Source organism: Monodelphis domestica, chromosome 2, assembly GCF_027887165.1.
Source record: "Monodelphis domestica isolate mMonDom1 chromosome 2, mMonDom1.pri, whole genome shotgun sequence".
NCBI lineage: Eukaryota > Metazoa > Chordata > Mammalia > Didelphimorphia > Didelphidae > Monodelphis > Monodelphis domestica.
Genome location: NC_077228.1, coordinates 186,348,498 through 186,364,538, shown reverse-complemented (window position 1 = coordinate 186,364,538; position 16,041 = coordinate 186,348,498).

Below are 16,041 nucleotides of genomic sequence, written 5' to 3'. Positions count from 1 at the left end.
TGACTGACATGATGGAGTTAATTGCTAATATACTAGAATGAACTATTCCATCAATTTAATCAGTTTATATTCTTTTTATTTCTTAGGCAAATTGTAACTGGAGAGGAGAGGTATTCTGCACTTATAGTCCTTTTAATTCTCCCTTTCATTCTGATGCAGCTCTTTGTTAAGAATTTCTAAAGAATTCTGACTTCAATCCTTGAGAGTTGCTGTCAACTTCTTTATTTTCCTTGAACCAAAGATCTTCTAATTATAGTGTACCAGTGGCATCGATATAGTGCAAGGGACAGCTTTCTCAAACAAGGCACCTTCTTTTACCATGTCTAGAATGCCAAAATGAGGTAAAACCCAGGAAAGGATGAAGTTTGTTTTGATCATGCAATAGAAAAATGGTGATTCATTAATAAAGGATTAGTAAAGGTTGTGATCATTTTCTCATAAGACTTTCTGGCATGGAAGACAAGAAGAAATGGCAAGAGAGTCAATTCCCCAAACTCCTACTTTTCTTCTTTCACCAACCTTTTAAGTTCTTCACCCAAGTCACACTCTCCTGCAAGAATCACTTAGAGAATTCCATCAGTCCAAAGCAGACAAGATTTTGTATTAGTCTTTCATCCATTGATCCCCCTACATGAAACCTGGCAACATTGTGAACAAAATGTCAAGAATATTGAATCTTCCACATTCTGCCTGCAGACTATAAAAGGTCTATGATTTGGTGAAAGTAATAGAATTATTGAATGTATTGATTGCCTGTTGGTTGAATTAATCCAGGATATATTGACATGGTTAAGGAGATAAACACTGTATTTAAAACTGAAACTAATCAAATTTTAGAGCCATGATGAATCAAGATTGACAAAGAAATTTGAAAAATAAAAGAAGGAAGGAAGGAAGGAAGGAAGGAAGGAAGGAAGGAAGGAAGGAAGGAAGGAAGGAAGGAAGTCCCTTCTCTCAAGAAAGCTATAGTATGGCACAGTATTATGAAAATATTTCTCATGAGAGGCAGTGTACAAACTGAGCCTTAAAAGAAGACAAGAATAACAAGAGGTTAAGATGAGTGGAGAATACATCCTAGGAAAGAGTAACTGCCTAGCACAGAGGCAGGTTAATATAATAGCAAATAGGGCAGTCGTTGTGTATGTGTGTGTATGTGTGCACAAAAAGAAGTAATATGAAATCAGCCTGAAAAGGGAAGCAAGGGATTTTGAATGGCTTGAAATGACAAGCAAAAGAATTTATAATTTTATATAGAGATAATAAGAAACCAGTGAAGATACTTAAATTTCTCTGATACATTTCATCATACAATATTGTTTGTTGCAATCTTTTATATCAGTGTTTTACCTATTTAGCAAACTTGCAAGCTCCATAATGATGATGATAATGATAATAATAATAGCCAGCATCTATATAATTCCTTAATGTTGGAAAAGTGTTTTTACAATTATCTAATTTTATTCTCACAACAACCTTGAGAGTTAGGTGCTCTTATTATTCTTATTTTTACAGATGAGGAAACTGAGGCAAAGCTTAAGTGATATGCTCAGGGTCATGAAGTTGGTCATTTTCAGAGGCCAGAAGAGAACATTCATATCCTAATTATAGGTCTAACTTACTATCCATTGAGCTACCTCCCTCCTTTTCCTTAGAAAAGTGAAGATCTTGAGGTATGAAATCCTATATGAACTATCACATGAAATACATTTATTTTGTTGAACAATTCTTCTAAATTTTGTTAGAAAAGAAAGTTAAATGGTTTGATACGATAGGAAGAAAGAATAGCATATATTCAGGAACAACTGATCATGATATTAATAACATTTGCTTAAAATTTTTTTAAATGGATGTTGATGAGTTGAATGTGGAAAGAATGTCAGGTTCTAAGAGTAGTATAACAGTCAGTAGTTGAAAATGAATTTTTATCTACTCAAATAAAAATCCCCCCCCCAAAAAAAGCTACTTGCTGTAAGTTTTATGGTTGGACTGAATATATTTAATTGGTCACTGGGAATTTAGTTACTAAATCCCAAAATTGAATTACTAAAGTCAGCCTTTACACTCACCACATGTCAGTTCAATCAGTAGATTCTCTTTATCAGCCTCAACTCCAACAACCACTCCGAGTGTGTCTCTTTCAAAATCCAAGTATCCCTCTTCACTCCAAGTGACTCTCTGTGTCTCTGTTTCCATTTTTAAAGACCTTTTTCTCTTGTGTCACTTCCCCTAAATTTTTACATCTATCAATCACAGCCAATGCTCCACTCCAGGACTGTCCACTATTTCACACGTGGGTCACAGACCTCCCACTCAATGTGTGAAATGGGTGTTCATACCTTTTTGTGGTTAAAATCCAAAATGGCTAGATCTCCACATTCAATTTCAAGTACTATGCTTACATTTGGGGGGTTTTAAATCTAAAAATAGACAGGGGGTTACAATTTAATCTTCACAATCAAGGAAGAGCTAAGTACCTTCATTGTTAAAATCAGGGGAGAGCCAAATCCAATCTTCACATTGCCTTGACTTGACTGAAAAAGTAATGGATTTCTAACCCCTTTGTTTTCTTTTTGAGGGACTAGCCTACTCATCAATGTCCAAAACTTTCAATAACATCCCCATGCCCTACACACACACACACACACACACACACACACACACACAATTAGTATCAGCTGATTAAAAAATATGTCATGGCAAAAAAAAAAAGATCTATAATGTAGTAACACTTAAAATGAATTTACATTTTACTAACCACAATAGCCTCGATTACATTTGAAAATAATAACACATTTATATGTGAAACAAATCTGTATTCAGCCTGTAGGGATCAGTATACTCTTTAGCACAATTCTATGGCCCTCCAAAAGTCTGTGGTCCATGAGTTGTGGGCCACTGACCTAAATAATTCCAAATTCCCTCTTCTCAAGTTTCCCAGTGCCAGAGCTTCCATAAGCAACTATGATAGTATAATGATGAGTCAGTGGTTCTGAAAACGAAATATTTCTGACATGAGACAACCTTTCTTCATTGCTCACTGAGAAAGAATGTCTCTTCATTTCCTCTTTAATTAAACAGTTAGGACAGATGTAGGATTATTCAACCAAAAGCAAAACAGACTTGTCAAATGGACCCTGTCTCATTTACCTTCACCTGAGATTCATTGTGATTTCCTTGTAATAGTATAATTAGCTAATGTTTCATTCCATCTTGGAATTCAACTTGAGTGTTCAAAAATGCTGATTGGGTATAAAGAGGGCTAGGAGGGAATCTTTCTTATTCAGAAGTACCAGTTCTGAGGCATTATAGTTATAATTAGTTATTCCTGAAACTGTAGCAGGATGTGGTACTCTGGAATTTTAAAATTGGATGGGATTATAAAGACTAACACCATCAATTTATAGATGAGGAAATCAATATATATTTTATAATTCATCAAAATTTCTAAGTTTCCTTTTTATCTAGAGAGGTCCGCCAGGAAGTCTTGGACCTGGGCTACACTGGAACTATTTAAAGCTTTTCCAATTTGATAAGATCTTCCCCAGTTTGCACTGTGCTATACCGTTTTCATCAACTATTAAGCCATGATCAGCAACAAAACTTTATTTAAAGACTCTGAGGAAGAGAGAAATCTCTTCTCAGTTTTAAAATCATTCACACTCAATTAAAAATGATTGACAAATATTAACATGGTCCTTATGTGGAGTGGTATTTGCTTGAATCTTTTCAGGTGACAAAGTTAAAAATGACTGGTTTTGTCACTTTAACCTTATTGTGGAGGAGGCAGGCATAATTCAGGATGATCAAAAGATATAAAAAAGAGAGACTTAAAGAATGCTATCCACATCAAGAGAAAAACTGTGAGAGTATAAACGTAGAAGAAAAACATATGTTTTACCACTTGTTTATATGAGTATATGATTTGGGGTTTTGGTTTTTAAAGATTACTCTATTACAAAAATGAATAATATGGAAATAGTCAAAATTATTCATTTTATATCTTGTAATGTTCTCTATTTCTTGCTTGATCTTTAATTCCTTCCTTCCCCACAGATCTGACAGATATACTATTCTATATTCACCTAATTTATTTATGTTTTCACTCTTTATATTTAAATCATTTATCCATTTTTAGTTTATCTTGGTATTGGGTGTGAGATGTTGATCTAAATCTAATTTTTCCCATAATGTTTCCCAATTTTCCCAGCAGTTTTTGTCAAATAGTGAGTTCTTGTTCCAAAAGCTGGGATCTTTGTGTTTATAGAACATTGGCTTGCTGAGGTCATTTACCCCTCATCTATTCCATTGATTTACCCTTCTGTCTCTTAGCCATGTTGTTTTCATGATCACTACTTTGTAGTACAGTTTAAGATCTGGTATTACTAGGCCCCCATCCTTCACTTTTTTTTCATTAGTTCCTTTGATATTCTTGATCTTTTGTTCTTCCAGATGAACTTTGTTATATTTTTTTCTAATTCAATAAATTTTTGGTAATTTGATAGGTATGGCACTGAATAAGTAAATTAGTTTAGGTAGGATTGCCATTTTTATTATAATTAGTTCATCCTACCCATGAGCAATTAATGTTTTTCCAATTGTTTAGATTTGGTTTTATTTGTGTGAAAAGTATTTTGTAATGGTGTTCATATAATTCCTGAATTTGTCTTGGCAGATAAATTCCAAAATATTTTATATTGTCTAGATTGATTTTCAATGGAGTTTCTCTTTCTAACTCTTGCTGAGTTTTATTGGAAATATATAGAAATACTTATGATTTATATGGGTTTATTTTGTATCCTGCAACTTTGCTAAAGTTATTAAGTATCTCCACTAGCTTTTGATCCTAGATTTCCAAAATTCTCTAAGTATACCATTATATCGTCTGTAAAGAGTGATAGTTTACTTTCCTCATTGCCTACTTTAATCTCTTCAATTTCTTTTTCTTCTCTAATTGCTACTGCTACCATTTTTAGTACAATATTAAATACTAGTGGTGATAATGGGCATCCCTGCTTCATTCCTGATCTTATTGGGAAGGCTTCTAACTTATTTCCATTGCAGATGATACTTGCTGATAGTTTTAAATATATACTGTTTATTATTTTCAGGACAGGCCTTTTTATTCCTATATTTTCCTTGTGTTTTCAATAGGACTGAGTGTTGCATTTTGTCAAAGGCTTTTTGTGCATCTATTGAGATCATCATGTGATTTCTATTAGTTTGGTTACTGATATGGTCAATTATGCAGATGGTTTTCCTAATGTTAAACCAATCTTGCATTCTTGGCATAAATTCCACCTGGTAATAGTGAATAATCCTTTTGATAACTTGCTATAGTCTCTTTGCTAGTAAAACATTTTTGTACAAACAAAGCCAAAGCAACCAAAATGAGAAGGGAAGCAATAAGCTGGGGAAAATTTTATAACAAAATTCTTGGACAAAGGTCTAATTTCCCAAATATATAAGGAACTATGTCAAAGTTATAAGAAATCAATTCATTCCACTATTGGCAAATGGTCAAAAGATATGAATAAGCAGTTTTCAGATGGAGAAATCAAAACTATAAAAATCACATGAAAAAGGGTTCTAAAACTCTTCTGATTTGAGAAATGCAAATCAAAACAACTCTGAGGTATCACTTCACACCTAGAAGATTGGTCCATATGACAGTAAAGGAAAATAACAAATAATGGAGGGGATATGTGGCAAAATTTGGACACTAATGCATTGCTGGTGGAGTTGTGAATTGATCTAACCATTCTGGAAGGCAATTTAGAATTATGGACAAAGGGCTTTAAAAGATTGCATGCCCTTTGATTCAGCTATACCACTACTGAATTTGTACCCCAAAGAGATAAAAAATGTTTATACAAAAGTATTTATAGCTATTTTTGTTTTTGTTTTTGTTTTTTTGTGGTGGCAGAAAATTGGAAAACTATCAGGTGTCCCTTGATTGAGGAATGGCTGAACAAATAGTTGTAGATGATGGTGATGGAATATTATTGTGATATAAGGAATGATGAACTGCTTGATTTCTATATGAACTGGCAAGACCTCCAAAAACTAATGCGGAGTGAAATTAACAAAACCAGGAGAAAATGTATACAAAAAGTAAAACACTGTGGGAAAATCAAATGTAATAAACTCTGCTACTAATAGCAATACAATAATCAAAAACAATTCAGTGGAACTTATGAAAAAGAATGTTATCCACATGTAGAGAAAGAACTATGGCAGTAGAAAAGCAGAAGAAAAACACATGATTTATCCCTCGGTTATGTGGGTGTATGATTTGTGGGTGTAGTTTTTAAAAGATTATGCTATTATTAATATGAATAATATGCAAATAAGTTTTGATTAATAACACATGTATAAACCAGTGGAATTGCTTGTCCTCTCTGGGAGTGGGGAGTGAAGAGTGAGAACATGAATCATGTAACCATAGAAAAATATTCTAAAAAATAAATTTAAAAATGTGGGGGAAATAACATTGAAATAGGAAAAAATAAAGAAGGAAAAGATGGGGTCTGAGAAAAAAAATTTTTTAATATAATTTAGGATGATCTAGGGCAGGAGTCCCCAAACTATGGCCTGCAGGCCACATACTGCCGTTTATCCAGCGTCCACCTCACTTCTGGAAGAGGCACCTCTTTCGTTGGTGGTCAGTGAGAGAAGCACTGTATGTGACGGCACCACAAAGCATGGCATCGCTCACATACAGTACTACTTCCAATGACATAATCCTTTGCGTGGCACCTTGTTCTGAGAATAAGGCGCTGTGCAAAGGATTATGTGGCTGCACAATGGAAGACATCAGCATGGTGAATGACGATCTGGGGGAGGGGATTCTGCACTGTGTATACTGCTCCCCGGTATACTGGTGGCGGTGATGCGCCTGTGCAAATTGTGACAAGCCCATCACAGCCAGCGCTGCAACCTCCACTATCCCAGACTGGAATACAGATTTTTTTCATAGTTTTTGGTACCCTGTGTAAAACGTTTGGGAACCCCTACTCTAGGGCATCACATTTGGAATGAGAATGAAATGAGATTCTCTTTAGATATTTAATAGTTAACAAAAAGAGGTTTACTTAACTATATCAGAGAAAAAATATTCACCAAATTTATAGCACTGATTACATTGGACACAGCTTCCTTTCTTCTATGTTGGCTATGATGGTCTGATCAGAAGCCTGATAGAGGAGTTCTTGACTCTTTGTATATTGGCTTTTGTACTTAAGCCCCCAGGAAGTTATGTCAGTGGTCCAAGCCTTAGCTCGATGTCTGACACATTGTAGATGCTTAATAAACATTGATTGATTAATTAATTTGTTCCTTGGGCCAATCAATCATTGAGAATAATTGTATTACCTTTAAGGAAAAAAGGGAGAGCCTTAAATCAGTGCTGCTACCACGAACCTCAAGAATCAGTGTGAATAGAAAGGGAAGCAAAGAGGCTTTCCCTAGGATCATATCCTCTACATAATAGCTTCCTTGATACTCTCAGGATACAACGGGGAAGGAGACAGTGGAGTGTCGAGGTTTAGGCTACTTAATAACATTTATGGTTCTTCCTTCCCTCAACTCTAATGAATTGTAACCTTGACTGCTCAAGATGGGTGTTTTTCTATTTGAACAGAAAGTTGATCTGTGCTTCAGCATCTGAATGCACAGAAGTCTAAAATAGAATTATTAATCCTTTCTGAGAAACCTCTCTTCCCTGGGATTCTTTCCAAAGATTATCTAAGCAGAATTGTTAGGTTAGTGAATCACAAACTGAGACAAAAGTAAAGAATTTTTCCATGTAAAAAGCTCACAGCAAAAGCTCCATCATTTGCCCTGGTGGTCTAATGAATTAAGGCATCACTAGACATAATTAAGCTAAGGATTATGGATTTGAATCCATCCTTGGGGTATTTTATATTCTTCTCCTGTAGTGAAGAAGAACTATTTTATAGCTAGTATGTCATAGTAGAAAGATCACTAAACACAGACATTTAAAAGAGTTTTGGGGTTTAAAAAGAATTGCAATGCTTTCATGAATCAGTCCATTCATGGGGACCAAAACTCATTTTTTCTTTCTCAAAATAATAATACACATATAGCTCTTTTAAGGTGTTAAGCCTTCTTAAGCTTGAAAAATTCTTTCCTCAAACAATCCTGATAGTTTGGTGATGCATTTATTATAATTTTCATTTTTAAGAGAAGGCTTTGAGAGATTTGCCTAAAATTACCTGCCTAGTATGTCTTTGAAGCATAATTTGAACCCAGATATCTTGCCTTCATGTCCAGGGCTATATTGACAACAATTCACTCTGCCTCAGTTTCCTCCTTTTAAAAGTGGAAATAATTATTTAACTGTCAGTTTAGTAGTTCATTTTGTGTTTCTGGGGTAAGGGGTATTTTATTAATATTAAAGTGGTATATAGATGTAAAGGAGCTTGACATCTTCCCCAATGAAGGCTCTGCTGGGCAGAACACAATAGTTATGTGAGCACACCTGTACATATAGCATAGGTAAGAAAGAGAAAAAGGGAGGAGAAAAAGAGGCCTCCCTAAAATCATATCCTTCGAATAACTGCTTCCTTGACACTCTAGGGGGCATTTAGGAGTGGTGGAGGGAGTGTCAAAGTCAAGTTTAGATTACTTATTAACATTTCTGGTTCTTCCAGAGAGGAGAAGAGAGTAGATGAAAGGAATTATTATCATCATTATTTCTATTAAAAGGCAATTTTATAGAATTTTAACTACCTTCCCCAGCACCAAAGAATCATGAGCCCATCATATTTTATAGCCTAAAAAAACTTTTAAGATCATCTTTAATTCATGTTTGTGTAGCATCTGTCTTCATAAAGGTACCAAACTAATTTATATGCTCTTAGAAAGCAGATATTCTGACTACAAATAACACTCTGGGTAGAGGGACTTTCATCCCCTCCCCCTCCTGGACTGCTGATCCAGTTCATTCCATTTTGCATGCCAGAGCTGCGTCCATAAATGTGAATAAAAAGGTGTGAGTGTGACCTGATTGACTTTATTCCCTTAGAGGCAGCAGTGGAGCACCAAAGCTGAGTCAGCAAGCCAAGTGGAGGACCATGTGGTCAGAGTTAGGTTAGACTATGCTTAAAACTCTGCATTTCTGCTTTTACTATTTCAAGTGATTATTAATAAACTTTATGGAAAATAAGTACCAGGAGATACTAATTTAAATCTAACAACTCCATCAGTCATTATGAATTTAAAATAAACACATATACCATTGTATAAATGAAATAACTACTCAATTTCATTTTTGTGCCCAATGTACCTCCTGAATAGCAATCCAAATTTTGAAGGTTTACAATGAATATACCTGTCACTCTAATACAGAGTAGAAACCTCTATGAAGAAGTTGATTATCCCTACCAACAGCTGATCAGTCACTATTTCTTATAAAGCAGACAAATCACACTAGCTAAATCAATAGGGCACCTGGTATTCAGGGTAAAAAGTAGTTTGTGTCAGTTAAGTCAAAACCAGGACTTTGACTTTGACCTTTCTTCAGATCTATATGCAAACAGCTTACAATTATGAGGCTAAGAGCCACAGGAATAGCAGAGCTCTCTAGAATAAGGGGTATTGTAAATTCCCAGAAAGTCAAGCTTCTAGTCCAACCCCTGGTACCATCATCCAAAGAATCAGTCCTTATGGAGATGGAAATTGTCAACCACTTTTGCAGGTCCTGTTGTCTTTCTTTTCAGCCATAACTGCTGAAAAAGACAAAGGAAAAGAAAATTCCAGGCACCAAGTCCTTGGCATTGTCAAATCGTTTAAAATCATAAATGATTTAATCAATGGAAATGCTATTCAAGAAGATGCATTTCCATCTTCTTTGTTTCTGTGCCCCCAGGGCCTTGGGATCTTTCCATCTTTCTTATAACTAAAACCTCCTATGCATATATATATATATATATATTATGTACTCCTCAAAAGCAGGAATTTTGTTGCTTTTCTTTCTGCATCCCAGAACTTAGCACAGTCTTTTGTACATACTAATTATTTAATAAATTCATTTTCATTCATTCATTTGCTAAGCTAGGCATCTAGAGACTGTAGTACATAAAGTCCCAGACCTAGAAATGAGAAAGACCTGAATTTAAATCCACCTGCAGATACATCCTAACTTTGTGACCCTGAGAAAGTCATTTAGCCTATTTGACTCAGTTTACTTATCTGTAAAATAATAATAGCATCTCCCAGGGTTGTTGTGAGGAACAAATGAAATGAGATTTGTTAAGTGCTTAGCACAGTGTCTGATACATAGTAAGTACTATATAAATGTAAGCTATTTTTATTGTCATTGTTGTTGCTGTTTTTGATATAGAACTATTAGAAATTAAATCCTAGAACAAAAATCTATTGAAAAATTTGTCAGCGATAGCTGATATAGGACAAAATGTGTTTGCCTCCTCACAGGATGGATATATATATATATATATATATGTATATATATATATGTCATCCTAATTGGTTCTAGTTGTTATGATTAAAATTCTCTAGTGACTGTATATTAATTTATAATTATTTATTAGTAAAAGTTAAAAGTTAAAGAGAGAGAGTTTGCTAAGCTTGTCTAGCCAAAAGCATCTTTGCCACTGAGTCTCCAATCCCAGAGAGCCAAAAGCCAAAAAGTCCAAAAAGAAACCTTCCATTTCTACCATCCTTTCTCTGATAAAGTCATTGATGACATTCCTTCTGGGTCTCTAGTCCAGCTGAGTCCAGTTCAAAGCCCCATCTTCTTATTGCTGGAGTCAGGGGACTAGAAGCTAGCCTCTTTCAGGAGGTTGGGGAATCATGAGAGCTCTGACATCCTCCCATAGTATGCATATGCTCCCACTCAAAGGATAAGGCTGATACCAACCAAAATGAATTTTCAAAAGGAATAAGGGATAGAATTTATATTAAATTCACAGATAGTATTATGAATTTTAGATAGAAATACATAGGGCAGAGAGGAGAAAATTGTTGTTCAATCATGTCCAACACTGTGACCCTATTTAAGTTTTCTTGGTAAAGATAATGGAGTGGTTTGCCATTTCCTTCTCCAGTTTATTTTCTTGATGAAGAAACTGAGGAAAACCAGGCTAAGTAATTTGCCCAAGGTCACACAGCTAGTGTCAGAGGCCATATATGAATTCATGAAGGTGAGTCTTTATGACTCTAGCCCCAGAACTTTATCCACTTCAACAATTAGTAATATTCAAATGTGAGTCCACAAAACATAATTATTGGGAGGACCTAACTTAGAGAAGTGAAAGAAGACCTCTACTGGGATACCTCATATAATACGGGAGATCATCTCTTCCCTAAATTCAAATTTTCTAGTATACATTCATTTACTCACAATTCCAACATGGGTAAAATTGTTTTCATTGGATAATGCATTGAGATAGAAAAACTTCCCAAAGGGACTCTATTCCTTGATATGAGACTGTGCCATGTGATCATGAACTAGGAAAGCAAGAGCAGCAATGTGGGATGAGAAAAAGCAAGTGGCACAAATATGAAAGAAGATGGGAAGAGAGAGTTAAGAGAATGAGCATTTATATAGCATCTACTATATCTATCATTACACTTTGAAAATATCTTTACAACAGCCCTGAAAAGTGGCTGCCATTATTATCCCCACTTTTTGTTTTAGATTTTATATCTCCCCCTTTATAATGGTCTGGTCTTGAGGTCGTATTAGTGGGGTCTTGGTCTAGTGTAGATGACCCAAAGTGGCTTTCTGGATCTGGGAACTAGCAAAATATTTTAGAGTATATGGAAATCCTTTGGTCTTAATACTACTATAACACAAAATATGCTGATATCAAGTTGAATATTTTATCTGGGTGTCTCACATATCTTGGATTCACATAGACGAAACATAGAGATAATTATGATTGATTGTATTACTTTTGATGTGAATGTTCTAACCTCTTCTCCATTTGTTCTATATCTGACACAAAGCATATTGTAAGAAATTTCTTCCAGCTGTCATAGTATCAGCTTCACATATGTCAATTCCTCTCAAACACAGAGGGAGTAGCAGCTACCATTCTCCAGTATTCCACCAAAAAGAAATTATAGACTACCCCTTTGCCTTTCCACAACTTATCTCCACAATTTGACTTATTTTTTTCCACTGCATTTACTCTGTCTCCTGTTTTCTGATTTTTTCCATTTGTCTGTCCGGTTTGACTTGTTCTTTTCTCAGTAACCTGTTCTGGCTAACTGTGCATATTTAATTTTTTTTTTCTGCCTGCTCCCTTGGATGTGACATTTCCAATTCTCTTCTTGCCTCCTTCCTTACTCCACTTGCTCTCTCTTTAATGGTATTGACATAAAGGTAAAATATCAGAAACACACACACACACACACACACACACACACACACACACACACATATATATATATATATATATATATAATTCAAAGTCACTAATCCATTAAGAATGTTGCCTTGGAGAAAGTAATAAATGTTGGAGGGGATGTGGTAAAATTGGGACATTAATACATTATTGGTGGAGTTGTGAATTGATCTAGCCATTCTGGAAGGCAATTCGGTACTATGCCCAAAGGGCACTAAAAGACTGTCTGCCTTTGATCCAACCACAGCACTGCTGGGTTTATACCCCAAAGAGATCATAAGGAAAAAGATTTGTACCAAAATATTCATAGCTGTGCCCTTTGTAGTGGCAAAAAAATTGGAAAATGAGGGGATGCCCTTCAATTGGGGAATGGCTGAACAAATTATGATACCTATTGATGATGGAATACTATTGTATTCAATGAACTGGAGGAATTCCATGTGAACTGGAAAGACTTCCAGGAATTGATGCAGAGTCAAAGGAGCAGAACCAGAAGAACATTGTACACAGAGACTGATACACTGTGGTACAATCAAATGTAATGGACTTCTCTACTAGCAGCAATGCAATGATCCAGGACAATTCTGAGGGACTTATGAGAAAGAATGCTATCCACATCCAGAGAAAGAACTTTGGGAGCAGAAACATAGAAGAAAAACAACTGCTTGATCACAAGGGTCGATGGAGATATGATTGGGGGATATAGACTCTAAATGATCACCCTAGTACAAATATTAATGGTATAGAAATGGGTCTTGATAAATGACATATGTAAAACCCAGAGGAATTGCACATCAGCTATAGGAAGGGCTTTGGGGGAGGGCAGGGGAAAAACACGAATCTTGTAACCATGGAAAAATATTCTAAATTAATTAAATAAATTTAAAAAAATAATGTTGCCTTGGAGCCTTGGTGGGATAGTATTGCAATTGCATAGACATGACCCAGAGCCCTCCTTGTTTCTTGAACTTTTGATCTTGGAAGGAATCTCATTCTACCTAGAAACCATATGACTGAGGTGCAGAGAAGGGGATGGGGGGGGGGGGGCTTACTAATATATACTAATATACAAGTATATTAGTATATTATATATATATTATTATTATACAAGCTACACTAATCCTCCATTCCTATCTTTTGATCTTCAGTAAATGGAGGAAATTAGTATTTCTCTTGTGAAATCAGACAAAGAAAAAAAAAACTTAAGGACTCATGATGTGGATGAGTATGCAGGAAAGTGAAAACAAATATGATAGAATGCATCAGATGGGAAGAGTGGAAAGATGAACAGAACCCAGTCCAAAGTATCTATGTCTGCCCCACCTCCACTATTGCCCAGTTTCCAATGGAGCATTACTCAGAAAGAAAAAAAAGATACCTCTCCTTCACCCAGCTAACTATTTCAATTCCTATTTCCCCCACACAAGTGGGAAAAGAAGTTGAAGGAGGGAAAGGAGATTACAATACCTTTCTCTGACCAGAGCTATCATGGCCTGAGAGTGAAAACATTTTTATTCTTTTAAATGTATTTACATTCCTATATTCTTTCAAGTTGCTGTTAAAGTACATAGTTATTTATTCTGATTTGTGACCAAACACATAAGTATAAGGTTTGAGATTGAAAGAAGAGAAGACAACCCAAAAAATTCAGCTAAGACTGAGGTGAAGGACAAGCCAATTAGAGAATTTTTGTAATTTTGACAGTATCTGAGATATCAATGTTACATACTGCATTTGAACCTGTGGAAACATTTACGAAGGAAACAAGCCAGTGGTTTCAGTGGAGGTTAGCATGTTTATCCATTTAATTTTACTCTCTGTGTAGTACCTAGTCAAAGTGAGCAGTGCATGACTACATAAGGAAATATGTAAAATTAGATCTTGTCTTAAAATAGATTAAGTGAATTGGTTCAATATAACCTCAATCCATCTAAATTTGTTTTAAACCTGGAAGACTTTTATTTAAAATCTATCTAAAGTTTTCTTGGTTCTTTTTTTATTTGCAGCTAGAAACTTTAAAAAAAGCTCAAACTCTATATTTAAAAGCAGTTTGAAACTGTAGGTTATTCATATTAAAATCAACTGGTAAGGAAAATACTATATTTTTAATTTCACAGAATATAATGATGACTCAGATTTGTATAATACTTCAAGGTTTGTGAAATTTTAAGCCTCTCAGTTGTGCTTCATGAAGGGGGAAAAGAAAAATTATGAAATAGATTGTGCAATGAACTTTATACAATGGGAGAAAAGAGGCAGAGAGATTAGGTAACTTGGTTATAGTCACACAGATAATAGATGTGTTAGATACAGGAACCAATCCTAGATCTCAAACACATACAAAACATTCACCACTTTCCTACATAGCCTTCTGATACCTAGTAGGTACTAAAAAAAGCATTTGGCAACTAACAGCTGGTGGCTGGAGATAATTATTATGATGAAACAACCTTTTATTTCCTTTTTAAATAGAGAAAAAATAAGTAGAGTGGTATAGTTATGTCTTCTGATTAGGGAAAAAATAGATCCCTTTAAATTTAATTAAAACTATTCAATTTAACAAGCATTTATAAAATTGAACACAATTCAATTTGACAACCATTTATTAAGCACCTACATACCAGACATTGTTCTAAGTACTGGTGATACAAAGACAAAAACAAAGTAGGCCCTACCTTCATGGAGCTTCCATTCTACTACAAATAAGCAATAAGAAAACACATAAGTAAATTGAGGACAGAAGAAAAGGTATCTTGCCATAGATTTTTATGATGTGCATCATGAATTTAATGAGAAAGATGATAATCTTTGTTTTAAACATGTTGAGTTGGAGAAACATATGAGATGCATAGGAGGAGATGCCCTGGAGTCAGTTACTGATGACTAGAATGCAGAAGAGATATGCAATTTTGTTCTTTAGATGTATTAGTAAATTCCAGTAAGATGATAATTGATCCTACATTAGTTTCTGAGACAGACAGGAAAGAAAGAAAGAAAGAAAGAAAGAAAGAAAGAAAGAAAGAAAGAAAGAAAGAAAGAAAGAAAGAAAGAAAGAAAGAAAGAAAGAAAGAAAGAAAGAAAGAAAGAAAGAAAGAAAGAAAGAAAGAAAGAAAGAAAGAAAGAAAGAAAGAAAGAAAGATAAAAAGAGAGAGGAAGGAAGGAAGGAAGGAAGGAAGGAAGGAAGGAAGGAAGGAAGGAAGGAAGGAAGGAAGGAAGGAAGGAAGGAAGGAAGGAAGGAAGGAAGGAAGGAGGGAAGGAGGGAGGGAAGGAGGGAGGGAGGAAGGGAGGGAGGGAGGGAGGGAGGGATGGGAGGGAGGGAGGAAGGAAGGAAGGGAGGAAGGAAGGAAGGAAGGAAGGAAGGAAGGAAGGAAGGAAGGAAGGAAGGAAGGAAGGAAGGAAGGAAGGAAGGAAGGAAGGAAGGAAGGAAGGAAGGAAGGAAGGAAGGAAGGAAGGAAGGAAGGAAGGAAGGAAGGAAGGAAGGAAGGAAGGAAGGAAGGAAGGAAGGAAGGAAGGAGATGATGATGATAATAATGATCCAGGAGATAGATAGATGAATGGACAGGCAGGCATAGTATATAGATTATCAGCCTCATAATCAGGATCCAAGTGGTCACATCTGATATATATTGATTTTGTGAATATGAACAAG